This window comes from Notamacropus eugenii, chromosome 6, assembly GCF_028372415.1.
Source record: "Notamacropus eugenii isolate mMacEug1 chromosome 6, mMacEug1.pri_v2, whole genome shotgun sequence".
In the NCBI taxonomy this organism is placed as follows: domain Eukaryota; kingdom Metazoa; phylum Chordata; class Mammalia; order Diprotodontia; family Macropodidae; genus Notamacropus; species Notamacropus eugenii.
The window spans coordinates 139,206,140-139,222,089 of record NC_092877.1 but is presented as its reverse complement, the minus strand read 5'-3'; the positions used below and the strand labels follow the sequence as shown (position 1 = coordinate 139,222,089).

The following is a 15,950-nucleotide window of genomic DNA, read 5'->3' as shown; positions in this document are numbered from 1 at the left end:
AACAGGGCTACTGCTTCACAGACAGTTTAGCTGGAAATCTGGAAAGCCTCACTGAAAGTTATAATTTTCTCATAACTTTGTCTGGTCAAGATGTTCAGGTCACTTGAGATTAAATTACTTGGTCTTCCAAGTCTAAATGTTGAAGAAAAGTAGGTTTCTAATAGATGAAAAGGCAGTGATTGAACTACATGAAAAAAAAAGAACATTTTTGCCATTCATTTAGTTGCCTTTGAGATATCAACCAAGCAAATGCTTCAGTCTGAGCAGATATGTATGGCTTCAAGTAGTAGGGTATAATGAATGAAACTGTTGGAATGGAGTGTGAGTAACCTGGGTTCAAAACCTACCTCAGACATGAGGTGACTAGTTAAGCCACTTAAACTCTGTTATGTCTCATTTTCCTTACCTCAAAAATGAATGTATTGGTTCTTCTGGTGCCTTCTAACTCTGTATCTATGATCCTATGTCAGGAAAAGTATAAAAACAAATTCCAGAATGGTTAAAATTTGTGAGAAGTAGAACAAATGAAAGACATACTGATCTACAGAATGGGGACTAAAACTCTCAGAACTCATTACTTCCATCATGGAGAGCAGAATGAAAAGTCCATAAGGCAAAAAGTATTTGATAAAACTTAGAAGGCATGACCTTGATCGAATATCAAAAGAAACTGTAGATATTGAAGTGCAATCTTATCATGAGTTTGACTTCCTTCATTCATTGAATACTAATTACTGAATGATTATTTGGATTCTACTAGAGTAGGATATGACAGTATCAATAGGAAATCTATACAATGATATTAAGAATGGTAAGAATCACAGCTAGCATTTATATAAATTATAAAGTATGTAAAGGCTTTACATAGCTTGCCCCACATGATCTTATTTGCTAGAAGAGATGGCCTCAGTGCTCACGGAAATAAAATGCTTTTAGGAAGAACTAGATATACACACATATGACATGGAAAGTAGCCTTGTTGTGCTCTGTGAAACAAGGCGGTTGCATTCAATGATGTTTAAGGAAACTTTGACTTCCAAAATTCTGAGATTGTAGGAGAAGCAGTGATAACATAACCATGTGAATATGTCTGAAAAATTTTAAAGGTTTCAAAAACCTCCTTATTTATCCCTCAATGCACTCATTCATTTATTTGCTTGCTTATTTGGGGGGCCAAGCAGGTTCTTTGAAAAACACTTGATGTATCACTGTTAGAGTGAATGAGATAAATTATTTCTTAATCCACTTGCACCATTTCTAGTGTTCTTGTAAATCTAATGGACTAAATTCTTCATCTTTAACCTTGACCTTTTGGCTCTAATCAGGATCACTGTATAGAAAGGAAGCAAGTAAAGATTTCCAGGGTTCTCCTAAAAATGACTGGTGTGTGTGTGTGTGTGTGTGTGTGTGTGTGTGTGTGTGCGTGCGTGTGTGTGTGTGTTTAATTGCTTAGTTCAGTGAAAAGACTTCTTTCTGGCTTTTGAGTCAGAAAAATTGGGTTCAAATCCTACCTGGCCCATGTGACCTCTCTGGAACTCACTTTCCTTATTTATAAAACAAAGGAATTGTAGAAGAAGATCCTTGAGAGCCTTTCAAGGCCTTAATCTGTGATACCAGGATCCTGTAGCCTTCAGATCTGAATAATGGTGATTTCAGTGCTTTTTCCACTTCTATACCTCTCACAAGATGTCTCTAGATAGACACCAGGGAAGGCAGGAAGTGACAAGCTGTGGGTATAGCTCTAGTAGAAATGGGGGTTAGTGTCCTGAAGGTACGAACCCACCCCTGATCCAAAGACTTCACTGATATTACTTCAATATTTCAAGAATCAATATGAGCGTTTTCTTCGCCAGTGAGGATTATAATGTTGCTGTCCATTAAACGCTGATGTCTCTGAAATACTCACCATGGCCAAAGTATTCACCATGCTGTACCCATCCTGGATGTGAGACACTCCAGATTTAGCTAGACTTGGTGCTCAGACGATAGATAGGTCCCCTCCATTAACAGTTTGTTTTCAATGCCTTTCTGGCCTTGGAGTCCAGTCAAGGGTTGCCATTATGCAAGACAGAAAAATCAAAGGGGAAAAATTACCGACATTTTCTGAACAAAAGTTGTGTCAAAAATGTGTCATTTTCTAGCTGTGATTTTCTTTAAACACTTTTTAACTTTGAGTTTGGGGAACAAGGAGATCTGATACTAATGTCAATTAGGCAGCGTATCCATATGAAGCCTGGCTCCCTTTAGTCAATAGTATTTAGTATTAGACTTTAGCATTTGGTAAATACTGAACAAAGCATTCACTCTGAATCTAGTGTATGGATTTATTTAGTACCAAGGATTCCACACCCCATGAAGGGGAGGGGCCCTTCTTTTCATAATATATTCTTTGGCATGTAAGGAGAAAGTAAATCCTTTCCCCTGGTTTTTTGAAAGTGCTTATGTACGCTTGTAAATAACAATAATACCAACAACTGTAGCAATAGTATTTCTTTTTGTAATTATTATATTATGCATTATGTAATATAAAATAATACATATTATAACATATCATATCATTGCTACATTTCTCTGTGTCATTCAGTTTGATAAGCATAATAAGCTGGTTTTCTCCAAAAGAACAAGGGTATTTCTATGGTGCTTTTTGCAAAGTCTTTACAAACATTATGTCATTTTATCCTCACAAAACCTTGGGAAGTGGGTGCTAGTATTGTCCCTATTTTACAGATGAGGAAGACATAGTTTGCTGAAGGTCACATAGCTAAGCTGAAGGTTCAGATTTGAACTCAGATCTTCGTGAGTCTAGGACTAGCTCTCCATCCACTGTGCCAGCTGTACTATTTTTTTGCGCCAACTTTGCACCAAAGTTCATACCAAACTTTCTTTTCATAAGACAGAAGGACTGGCTATCTGATTAGAAAAATAAAAGAGTATGATTTCTGACTGAGGAGTGTGAAATAGTAGACAGAAACCTATCCTCTGAACCTGGAAGATCTAGGTTCACATTCAGCCTCTGACATACTGGCTCCATGAACCCAGGCAAACAAGAACCTCTCAGTGCCCTAGGCAACTTTGTAAGACACTCCGTTGTGGGTAAACAGAGTTTCTTCCTCATTTTCTTATTATAAATTCCTCACAGCAGTTAAAACAGAGGGTCCTATCCTTCTGATCATCAAGATGACCATGTTCTGAATGAACAGCTTACATACATACAGGTAAACATCCAGATTAAAGCCCATCTATACTTTCATCCTGTGAAATTTTTAGATCCACCCTCCCAACAATTCTGCATTGATGATAACAAAAGTATTATTATTTCCATTTCACAGATAAAGAAAGAGAGGCAGATGGAAATTAAATGATCTGCCCATGATCATACATAAAGTTAATGACTCAGTTTCCAGATCCCCAGCCATTATTTACCTAATGCTTTTCATCTCAAAGGCAACGGAAGGAAAGAAACTTGGTCGGGGTGTGGACTGGAATGGATAAGAAAGCTGCAGCCTATTACCAGCAATGACTTGTATAAAATATTGCAAGAGATAATCTAGATATATTGGGGCTATTCGAGCAGCCGAAGAAAATACATCCTGACATCTTTGTGTGAGGTTATTTCTAGACTATTTCTACATTGCCACTAAAGTGTTTACAAAAGTATAACTATAAAGGAAAAAAAAGAGAAAAGCATTATGTAAACTCACTGGAAAATGTATCTTTTGGTTCTAGTGTAGATATAAGACTTTGAGTTACAAGAGATTTTTAGGGGTCATATAGTTCACCCCATAGAGACGAGACAAAAAGAATGATAGAGAAGTTCAGTGAATCACTTAAGGGAGCATTTAGGGAGGATTTAAACTCAGGTTATCTGAATCCATATTCAGCTCTCTTTTTAATAGAAGGAATCATAATAAAACTCAGACAACTTAGATTGGCACTATGTTTAGACCCGGGTACAATATCAAGTAAGATAGCAAAATAAAACACACCTCAGCAAGTTTAATTTTACATCCCAACACTTCTCTGAGATAATTAACAGACTAATTAAAACACAGTTGACCCCAAATAGTTATCATCTTCAAGCACATATTCTCAGGGAGCACCAGGGATCTGTTTTGTCAGATCCTTAGAGATGTCATCAAGGATATTTGATAGCAAACAATTTTCTTCCTCAAGATATAAGCTGTGTCACTATGTGCAAAATTTTACATGAAAGATAATTGTCACACCGAGACCTCTAGTTTCTGGCTTTGTCTGCTTTATATTTAGCCAGGCACCACAAATTCAATTTTAGTTGAACCTGTACCTGACTAGGATCATGGCCTGAATGAAAAACCCATTCATTAAAATAAAAGATACCACATAAAAACTAGGAGCCCTTAGGCAAGGAGATGGGAGCAAATGCAGGTTTTCTTCAACACCCTGCTTTTCAGCACATTAACTTATGCCCTTTGCAGTCAGCTGGAACAACTCAAAACGCCCACTAAATATTCCTAATATAAAATACCTGCTCTGTGTGATGGACTCAGTCAGACAAATACCTAGACAAGTTGCTACTAGAGTCCTGTGATCATTATCTCCTCAAACGTGAATTAAATCTGGGGAGGAAAAAAAAAGAAAAATAACCTAATTCATCGGAAATAACACCTGTAGCATGATGAAGGACAGTTTGATTTGGGGTAACCATGATGTAGGTTCTAATACCATAAGCTGTTATTAGGAAGTTTCTGGTAAAAGAAAGAATAAACCAAAAAATGCTTGCTCTTTGAAAAAGCTCAGAAAAAGAGATTGCAAATGAGAAATTGTCTTACCATTGTGTGATGTCTATGAACAGTGTAGCTTCAGTCTCTCTGAAATAAGAAAGGGCTTTTTTGATTTGAAAAAAAAATTACCCTGGGAGGAATGAAAGAAGGCTGAAATGGTGCTCCTTCCCACACTGTGTCAGGCTTTTAGAAATTCTAGAATGGAGTGCATGGAAGGTTAAGCCCTCCATGGCCGCCCATGAGAGCTATTGCTCTGACAGGGTGTAGCAAGTTCCTGACACATAGTAAGGGCTTAATAAATGTTTACCTGTTATTATGTGTTAAAAGAAAGCATGTTATTTTGATCTCCTAAGCAGCTGATATGTTAGTAACTCCTGTCATCCCTTATCTTGACTGGCACTTTGACAGTTTGATGTATCTGATGTTCCAGGTGGAAATACACTTTCCTCTAGAGTAGGTGACACCCTTCTCGACTTGTGTGATTCCTGCCCATGTCTTTCCATTTCTCTACTGTAAAGGAGCTGCCTAAATACTTAAGGATTTCATCTGGTTCTTAAAATATCTTGGGCTACTACAATACACTTCTGTTTTTTTTTGAACTATTCTTTATACACACCTAGACTCCTTCCTTTTCTGATCACACATGACTCCTTGATATCTGGTCTGTGCTGTCATAGATCTTGCTAGTTACATGCTGCACCTTGAATCTCACCCTCCAAAGGTCTTTGGATTAAATTCAGGAGGACATAATGGATTAGAAACTTGCACTTGGAATCAAGAGACCCAAATTCAGTCCTATCCATCACTAACTAGCTCCATGAGCATGGGTAAATCACTTAACCTCTTGGATCCTTAGCTTTCCCATCTATAAACATGAGAAAATAGCATTTTTATTGGCTGTCTCACAGTCTTTTTATGATGAAGGTGCTTTGTAAACCTGTGCTACATAAATTTTTGTTATTGTTACTTGTACTTTTGCTTATTCTGAGACAATATAATTTGTAACCATAAAATATTACACAGAAAAAAATTAGATGTTAGAGATTGACTTTTGCAGTAGCAAGAAGCTTAGAATCTTTGAAATTTCCTAAATGCAGTTTCCTATTTGATCTGTTTTTCTGATTTGGAAAGCAGTTTATCATCTGTGTGCAGTCCTTGCCCAAGACACTTATAGACAAATAGACAAAAAAGCTTAGAATCATAGTGAGGCAGATTTGGGTTTTCAGAAATTGGTTAAAACAAATGAACTAGAATCAAATAAATAATCAAGAATCTATAACATATCCAAGTGATGTGGATCAATAAGTCTTTGCTTAAAGACCTCTAGCCAGGGAGAACTTCCTTCCTCCCAAAGGTATCCCATTTCAGTTGGGGAAAGCTCTAAGGGTTCAGAAATTACTTCTAGTTCCACTTTCCATTCTCAGGCATATTATGTCTAGTCCCCCTTGTAGCTGAGAACCCTTCAGATACTTCATGAGAGCTATCATATCCCTCCTTGTGAAGTCTCCTCTTTGCAAGGATAAACATTACCACTACCTAGACCTCTTGATGTCTGACTCCTCTGACTACTTTTCTTTAGATGCTCTTTACTTTCTGAGTTTCAATCCTGAAATGAACACAGTAGGCTACACATAGTCTGAGTAGGCAGTCTACTGGGACCATTGCTTCCTGATTTCTAGGCAGTAGGTTTTATAATGTGAATCAATTCTTCATCTGTTTTTTTCAAAAAATCTTGGACTCCTAAGCTTATACTGAGTTTGCAGTCCCCTAAAACTTCATGGAGAATGTGGAGAAGAGGGGGGAATCAAGGTTATGAAGGACTTTAAAAGTCAAACAGAGGATTTTTTCTCTTATCCTGGAGGTCTTGTGAAGCCACCGAAATTTATTGGATAGGAGAATGACATGATCAGGTTTGCACTTAAGGAAAATCACTTTGGTAGCTGAATGGAGTGGAGAGAGTCTTCACTCAGGGAAGCCAGATAGGATGTTATAGAAACATTTCAGGGCATGAGGTAAAGAGGATCTGTCCCAGTGTTGTGGCGGTATGAAAAGAAGAAGGGAGCGCACAAAAGAGATGTTAGGAAAATAAAACTGACTAGATTTGGCAGCAGATTGGATGGCATGGGAGTGGGGAGAGCAGTGGTAGAGATGGGGGAGGTCAGGGTAGCACCTAGGCTTTGAGCCTGGATGTCTGGAAAAAATGATAGGACCCTTGACTGCAAAAGGAAGTGTTAGTTTTGGGGAAAGATAAATCCAGATCACCAGATAACAATTGAGATTTTTAACTAGAAAGTAGTAAACAAGATGAAAAAATGGACAGGAATCTGTCAACATTATTTTTCTGCGAATAGCACAGAAGTAAGTGTAGAAGATAGAACATTGGTCAGGAAGACCATGATTTGAATCCTCCCTCACCCCATACTACCTGTGTAACCCTGGACAAGTCACTTAATCTCTCGTGGACTCATTTTACTCAACTATAAAATAAGAGGGTTGGACTCAATCACCAGGCTGTTAAGACCCCTTCAGGCTATACATTTATGGCCCTTTGACAGAACCATCACTTTTGTACTCTAAATTACAGTCTTTAATTTGAGGCATGAAGTAGAAATGACACTGAAGGAAAGGGACAGAGAGAGGACTAAAGAAGTCCCCACCACCAAAATCTGGAAGATATTATGAGACCAAGTTAAAAAGAACTGAATGAGAGAAAAATGACAGATATTGTTACTACCAAAAAATAATGGTGGAAATCAGCAAACCTACTTTTTCAGTTCCACAAAATCCTTTTAGAATAATTTAAGTGCAGAGCGTAAGCAGCCTTGATGAAAATGAGAGAAGGAAAACAGACAGGGTTTATCAGATTATATTGATCACCCCATCTTTACAGTCAAACATTTGATTGAAAGTGTAATATGCATAAGAGGCCAGTCTGCTATTTATTTATTGATTTAAAAAAGCATTTGATTCCATAGAAGAAAATACACGCTTAACGCTTTTCTGAAATAAAGGGTACTCTATACATTCCTTTTGATTCTACAGTAGACACAACATGGATATTCTTGTTTGATAGCATTCTAGATTTTATTGTACAGTGAAACATAAAGCAGGGAGATACATATTTGCCAGTATCTAACTTGAACTCAAAATGGAAGAAGAATTCCTTAACAAAGTCTTTTGATTGCTTGCATATATCAAGATTTTTGCATATGACATTGTTTGATGGCATCAAGCCCTGGAGCATTGTTCAAATTTCTAAATTAGATGCAAAATCATTATGAAGATCCCAGCCCTAACTAACTATAGTTAGTTAACTATATAGTTTTTAATATAGTTCAAAGCAAGGATGTAAAGAATGTTTATTGTCTAAACAAATGTCATATTCATTTTGATGGACAGCTCAAAGAGCTGGTCCATCGTCATAGACATATTGGACAGACATAGTGAGCTCAAAGAGCTGGTCCATAGTTATAGACATATTGGACAGACATAGTGAACCAAGTCAAGAATTAAATGAGAAGAATTTAGTAAGCTAGACTACATTTGGGAAATTGCATTGCGCTTTCACTGACTCCTAGTTTCTTCCAGAGTTAAAAAGTCATATTCTTAACAGGGATATTGTTCCAGTACTATATGACTGTATATCATGAAATACCACAGTCTCCAAGTAATCAAGAATATGGGTCATCCAAAGGGCAATGCAGAGCATAAATAGGTTTTAAGATACTATGGATAATGAATTGTATACACAAAAAAGATAGCTTTAACGAGATACATGACTAGAAAAGTAGATGAGTCAATCATGTGGTGAGGAGAAGGAATGGACAGTCTGGATGATGCACTGAAAGCTATACATAAAGTAAGAAGATTAAGAAGATATTCAGGATATTGTACGTGCATCCTTGTCAAAGATTTTAGAAGAAATAAACAAGAATAACACTGTAGAGAAGTTAGGCATGAGTTGCAAATAGGGATCTTGGGATCATTTAGATAATTGATGCATTTTAACAATGACAAAGTATCTATTCCTACCAAAATTACTGTAGGAAAAAGAGTCTGTGGTCACAGGTTCTGGTACTACTAGAAATCAGAAAACCATTTCTCCAGGCCTTCAGATAATTCTTAAGTTTCATAGAAAAAACAAAATTATTGGTCAAATATTGGTTGAAAATTCCAGACCTAGGAACTATACTCTTCTCAAAGTTTCTGTTTAGATTAATTAGAAATATGTAATTACATAATTGAGTATGTAATTAGGAGTATATTATGTTATAAATAATATAATTATAATATATAATTAGGAATTACATAATTTAGAATATATTATTAATAACATATTAAGTATATAATTAGGAATAATAATTAGGAAATTCATCTTATATATTTCGAATAGTAGGATCAAGCACAACTTAACTAGAAGACATAGATTATTCTATGCCCCATTTAAATGAGTGTCAAGGAAGCAGTCTTATTTAGCTAATAAGTTGTTATATCATTAACCACTAATTTAGTGAAAACTACACACTATCTTTTTAAAAAATTTGCATCTCTCCTTTTGCCCAACTCAATGTTCTCTCTGTCTCAGTACAATCAATTTTAATATCATAGATTAAGGGTCATATGGGGTGTTTTTCATTTTTACATGAGGGAAACAAGCAAAGACCATTGGTTCAGAAAAGCCCATCACTAAAAGATAGGTCAATAATGTGTGTTCAGGGAAGACTAGTACCTCTGGACTGTGATGGATGAGGTCTATGACTTCATGCAGCCCTGCCTCACTTAAATCCAGTTTATCCACAAATCAAAAGACATCCCATACCATTTTACTATTTTTGCCTATCTCAAAGTCCTATGAAGACAGGCAAGTAATGAAGCAGCAGTTGTAGATACACTCAAAGTTGTAGTCACACCCTGCACACAGGCAGCCCTGACCATAGGGTAGTCTTCTCACTGGAAGCATCAGTGGGATTCACTAACCCCTTGGGTGTCTGAGGAGCCTTTTAAGGATTGCACTGTTCACCTCTTGGAATGAGGAAGGAAGAGACCGGAGAAGATGTCCTAAAAATTGTATGCTTACCCACCCTTGACTTGATTACCATGGCAGGTGGGGATGCCTCCCTGTGGTTGAAACACAAAAAAAGTCCACCCAAATGTTCACATGGACTATTTGTGCCTGACCTATGGTCAAACATTCCAAGCTCATATGGGTCTGATCAGCCACAGTCAGACACACTGTAACTTGACTCTAACAGTGATGTTACTTTGGTCCTCTTCAAGAATGAAGGACAGCAATCAACCCGGTCAACAGTAATGCCTTTTTTTTAAACTCATGAAACTATGTATGAAAGTTTGCAGAGGGATTACAGTTTGCATTGAGAGACTATCACAGATCCTAGAAACTTGGAAATATTTGTTTCCTATGACTAAAATCTGGAGAGATGTTTTTGAAGTCATGTCTGTGTGATTTTTAGTATCCTTTTACATAATTACGATGACTTTACATGTAAACTCCTCTATTCTGTGGAAAATTCTAAAATCAAGGAAAAATACTTTAAAGAACAGATTATGAATTTTAACTGCTACTCAAGAAACTGACTTAGTAGTGATTGGACTAAACCTGTTTTTGGATATGACTGGCAAATGGCCAAGTATGTTTTCTAGGCAAATACTGATAGAAAATTAAGGTATTTAAATTAAACCCCAAATATAAGAATTCAATTTAATGAGTTTCAGTTAAGTAAACAAAAATTTCCACTTAAATAAACATATATACATCTATGAATGATAGTATGATTACATATGTGTGTGAAGAGATAAAGGCGTAGCTAGTGATCTAGATAGCAATAGAGACTCTACATGTATTCCTAATCTGTTGTGAGTTAAAAATATATTCTAATTGTTCACTCTTCAAATATTTCTTGTTTATTTCTTTCACAAACATATATGTATGTATATGAAAATACCACAGATACTTAAAGTGTAGATTTTATGTCCTTTTTGTAATCACAGAACAGGATACTAAACAAAGCTAAAACTTTTAAAGTCATTGAGTTCAAGAGGCCTTAGTGAGGAATTAGGCTTTTTCTTCATTTGTGACTAGATAAAAAAGAGAAGAGGGTGAATGGTGGAATGATAGTTTTTGAGGAATGAAGTAAGAAAATTCAAGGATCTCCTTTTGGGTGGCCTCCATATTTTCAATGTATCATAGCTTTTTATGAATGTTACAATAGTCCCCTACTAGACTACAAGAAGTCAACAAAGGCAAGGGTCAAGTTGACTTTGTATGATTCCCTCAATGGTCACCCAGTTTTAAAATGTGTTTTACATGTAATTGACAAGTTGATTATAGAGCAAAACTGAACCCTAAGACTTTCTTCTTTTCAAGAAGTATCTCATACTTTGCCTACCTTAGGGTGGCAATGAGTAAAGTGCTCTCTAAACTATAAATCTTATATAAATATGAGGTAGCAGTTTTAATAGCAGCAACAACAGTAATAGAAGTAGTAGATGTGAAATAGTAGTAGTAGTAGCAGCAGTAGTTGCAATAGTAGTGGTAGTAGTATTAGAATTTGTAGTAGTTATTGTCATGGTAACAGTAGTATTGGCAGAAGTAGCATCAGCAGTAGTAGAAGTAATTAACAGTGGTAGGAGTAGTAGTAGTAGGAGGAGGAGGAGGAGGAGGAGTAGTGGTGGTGGTGCTAGTAGTAGTAGTAGTAGTAGTACAAATAGTAGTAGTTTAAATGGATAAGAAGAAAAATTAGATTATTAGCAGGCATACTGAAGTTAGAAGAGAGAAGGATGATATGTAATTTGTAAGTATGGCAAAGAAGAAAGAGGGGGCTTTTCTCTATACTTAAAAAAAAAGAAAGTAATCTGAAAACAGTTTGATGTTTAAAGATTTCTTTTTGGAAAGTTACAGAAAACATTTTGCTTCTGCTATAAACCACATTTTCTTTAAGCTGCCATGGTTAAGTCAATTCAATTAGGCTGCATTTTATCCAAGAACAAAGTCGTGCACTCTAGTTAAAGAGGGAACTTTCTGTAATAAATATAATAAAAAATGAAAACAGCTTTCTATTAACCTAACTGTGTGTTCAATATCTGTCATCCCAAAGATAGAAAAGCGGCTGAAATGAGAGCCATTTAGCACATGTATTGCCAATAAAACTTTTCTGTAGAGAGATTTAAAAAAAAAAAGCTACACTGGACAGCATCTCAGCCCTGGAAAAGTTAAAATGAAAATGATACATTTAAAAAATCGAGATGGTTGACCCAAATGGAACAAACACTCATTGCACAAGCAGAATTTATGCAGTGCAGCAAAGATTGGGGAAGGTACACATTTATAGATCCTGACCCTTTAGCCTTTTAAAAGATAAGTGGTTTATTTTCCTTCACTTTAAACTGATGTTTGAGTGCCTACTTGTGAGGAATGTTGCTAGGGCAATAGATGACATACAGTTACTAAACAATATTTAACCTTATCCTGCTAATAGTTTAGTAATAATAGTTGTCTAGTAATAACATGGGACATACATAAACAAGGGAAGATTGACTGGAGAAGGGTGTTTTTTGAGCTCAGCTTGAAGAGGAGTTTGAAAGAGGTCTAGGTCATCCCAAGCAGATAAAAGACTTAAAGACACAGAGAAGAATGCGCAGTTGGTATGACAGTTGTGTAGTTAATAGTCCAATTAGTAGCCTCTGAGGCAGAGAGTCTTTAAGGATAAATCATAGCCTCCCAGCTGGAAGAGATCTCAGAGGTCATCTGTCTGATGTGAATAAGCATTGACTCCTCAGTATCCACCACAAGTTGTCATCCATCCTTTTCTTGAAGACCTCCAGTGTCAAAGGAGGTGGGCTGGTGGTGGTGGTGATGATATTGGTGGTGATGGTGTTGATGATGTTGATGGTGTTGATGGTGGTGATGGTGGTGATGGTGGTGATGGTGGTGGTGGTGTTGATGGTGGTGATGGTGGTGGTGAGGATGATATTGGTGGTGATGACTATTTCCCACAGGAACCAAAAGGCCCAAAGTGGAAGTGCCATCAAAGAGTCTTGTCAGGAAATTCTTTCCTATTCATTGAGTTGAAATTTATCTTTTTGCAATATTCACCTATTGCTTCTAGTTCTCATTCCTGATTGATATCCATAGACAAAAATGTACCCCCAAAGCTTTTATAAAAGAAAGCATCCCCTTTATATACATTTTGGTCCTCCAAGTTTTGTTGATAGACATACCATAAATAATCATGTTTGATAGCTTTGTGGTTCTTATTCTAAAATGAAATGGAAAGCAAGGAGACACATTTGCCAGTGTCTAACATGGACTCACAATGGAAGAGGAATTGCCTAAAGAAGGTGAAGTCCTCCAGATGTTTGCATCTATTCAGATATTCACATATGATATTGTTTGACACCATCAAGCTTTGTGGCTGCACAAACCTAATATGTATTCACTCACATGACAAGTCTTCAGATACTGGAAGACACCTTTTTCAGCCCTGCTCTCCCCATCCAAGTCTTCTCTTCTCCAGGAAAAAAAGTTAACAAACAAACAAACAAAATTCAGTTCCTTTCGATGATCTTTATGTGGCTTGACTTCAAATGTCACCATACTTGATGCACTTGATCCTAGATGTGATATGACGAGGGTAGGTCTATTACCTCCATAGTTCTGTATGGTTCATCCTTTATGTAAAATGTGGTTAAAACTTTATTGAAGTTATTCAGAATATGTGCTCAAATCAGAAGTAGAAATTACAGAGAATTAAAAGAGACAAGGAAGAAAATCAGTTCTCCTCTCTCCTTTACAGCTGTTCAAGACCTGACAAATATCCCCTTTGACTTTCTAAGAGTATAACAATGAAGTACATTTTACTGACCTTCGCTGGGATGTGGTGAATTGGATCTCATGCACAGTATTACTGACCAAAACTAGAGGGTTTATACTAGTCTCTTATAACTGCATTTTGAAACTTAGAGATTTCCATAGAAGTGAGAGACCAGACAGAGGGTACCTAAAGCAAGGTCTTTAATTGGCATGTTTTTAACTCACTCAAAGGAAAGTACTTCAGTCAAGATACCCAGGAGGAGGGGGTCAAGAAAGGAGGTAGGCAAGGACAGATCTGAATTATCTTCTAGAGAGACAAAGCTACAACTGGCCTTTGGAGGATAAAGATCTATGCATGATTCAGCCTGTGGAGAGGAATCTTAGCCTTGAGTGAGATAGCTTCAGGTCACAGAGACAGGATGAGAAGAATCCATAATGCAGTGAAAGAAAGCCACTCTCTCTGTCTGATGCCTACATCATGCCTGGGCTCATTCTCTTTTTTGTTTGATGAATAGTTGCCTGAGTTTCATCCTAAAAAACAGAGCTGCCCAGAGGAACCAAAGAGGACCAGATGTTTTATAGGGAGAAACAGGCTATCACTGAGACACACCAGATTGCTTTCTTACCTCTGATGTGACAATTGCACAGGAACAGGTACCAAGAGACAGGTTCAAGTCTGAATGGTTCTTTGTTTTTTATAGACCTTTTATTGATATCTTTTGTTTACACATCCATTAGGATAAAAGAAAAAGAAAAGCAAAATTAGCTAAAACTTAAATAATCTACAAATTAGCAAATAATATATATCTGACATTATATAGGATGCTCCACACCTCTCACCTAACATTATATGGGACTTCTCACCTCACCTCAGCAAAGAAGCAAGGTAAATTTCTTCTCATATCTCTTCTTTGGGGCCAATCTTATTCTTTGTAATTAGGCAGCATGCATTTCTAATTGTTTTGTGATGATTCTTTTTATTCATGTTGCTGTAGCATACATGTTGATTTCCTGGTTTCGTAGCCTTCCCTTTGCATCAGTTGATGCATTTTTTAATGCTTCTTTGAATTTTTCTTCTTACTCATTCCTTAAATCAGAGAAAGTAATATTGCATTATTATTAGTAATATTCATGTACTACAGTTTGTTTGGTCAGTCTCCTGATTGATGACCATTGCTTTATTTCAAGTTCTTTACTATCACAAGAGTGCTGCTATAAATATTTTGTATATATACCTTCTCTTTTTGCCAGTTGCCTTTATGCTGTATATATTAAATGAAATCCTTTGGATTCAATGGAGTCTCTGAGCCAAAATAAGTATCTTAGCTACTTTATTGGCACAATTCAAAAATTGAATTCCAGAATGGTTGTGCTAATACACAGGTCTCCCAAAAATGTGTCTCTTTCTGTAATGCTTCCGATATTGCATATTCCCATCAAAAATTTTTTTGTGTTAATTTTCTTTGGGGGAATGAAGTCCTGGGTTTATTTATTAAATTTATATTTCTTTATTATTTTGCCATCTGGTGGTTAATAGTTTGCAATTCTTCTGACAGTTGCTCATAACCCTTAGCCACATGTCTATTGAGAGATGACTTGTTTTTAGATTTTTGTTAGTTTTCTATTTATGTTGGACATCAAACTTTTTCAGAGATAATTGATGCAAAGATGTTTAATAAGTTAAGGGAGTGGGCAGGAATTTCCTGAAAAGAGAAAAGTGGGAATACTTAAGGTACTCTAATATCTAGATGTATTAAATAAGGGCTTCTGTTAAAAAATGTATTCTTTTCTGTCAACTATTGTTAGCTATTTTTCCTCTTTCCCATTTCTTTCTTTTTCCCCCTTTGTTTTCTCCTGGCTTAGAATGAATGTCAATGGTAACTGTTTCTCTTTGGAACAGCAACCCTGAGGGTCTTCCCCTCCCAGCTTGATTTTTTTCTTTTTTTCTAATTAAAGGGGTCATCCCTTGACTAAAAGTGAGGAAGTGAGAAGGCCTTAGCCTGAAAGGGTCAGGGTCACCCATTGCACCCTGGGCCACGGATAGTCATTCTGATGAATATCTGGTCACTGGATCCAGATGGCTCTGGAGGAGAAAGTGAGTCTGATGACCTTGGACAGCCCTCCCTCACTCAAATCAAAGTCAACTGCAAGTCATGTTATCATTTCCCTGATGCTATGCTCCTCTTTGAGAATGAAGGACAGAAAATGAAGGACTGAATCCACTTCCAAAGTCATCTTAAATCCCTTTCAAAAATAGGCCCAAAGATTTGATTTGGATGATCTTACCTAATTTAACAAAGAAAGAAATTGAGGCCCAGGGAGGTTAATTAATTAACCCAAGATTATCCAGATCTTTGATT

The 15,950-nt window shown here is 36.6% G+C and overlaps 1 protein-coding gene across 9 annotated transcripts in view; it reads left to right on the top strand.

The window, feature by feature from the left end:
* The window catches only part of INPP4B (inositol polyphosphate-4-phosphatase type II B), a 958,716-nt gene that overhangs the window by 747,775 nt on the left and 194,991 nt on the right, over positions 1 to 15,950 (top strand). The window lies entirely within an intron of this gene.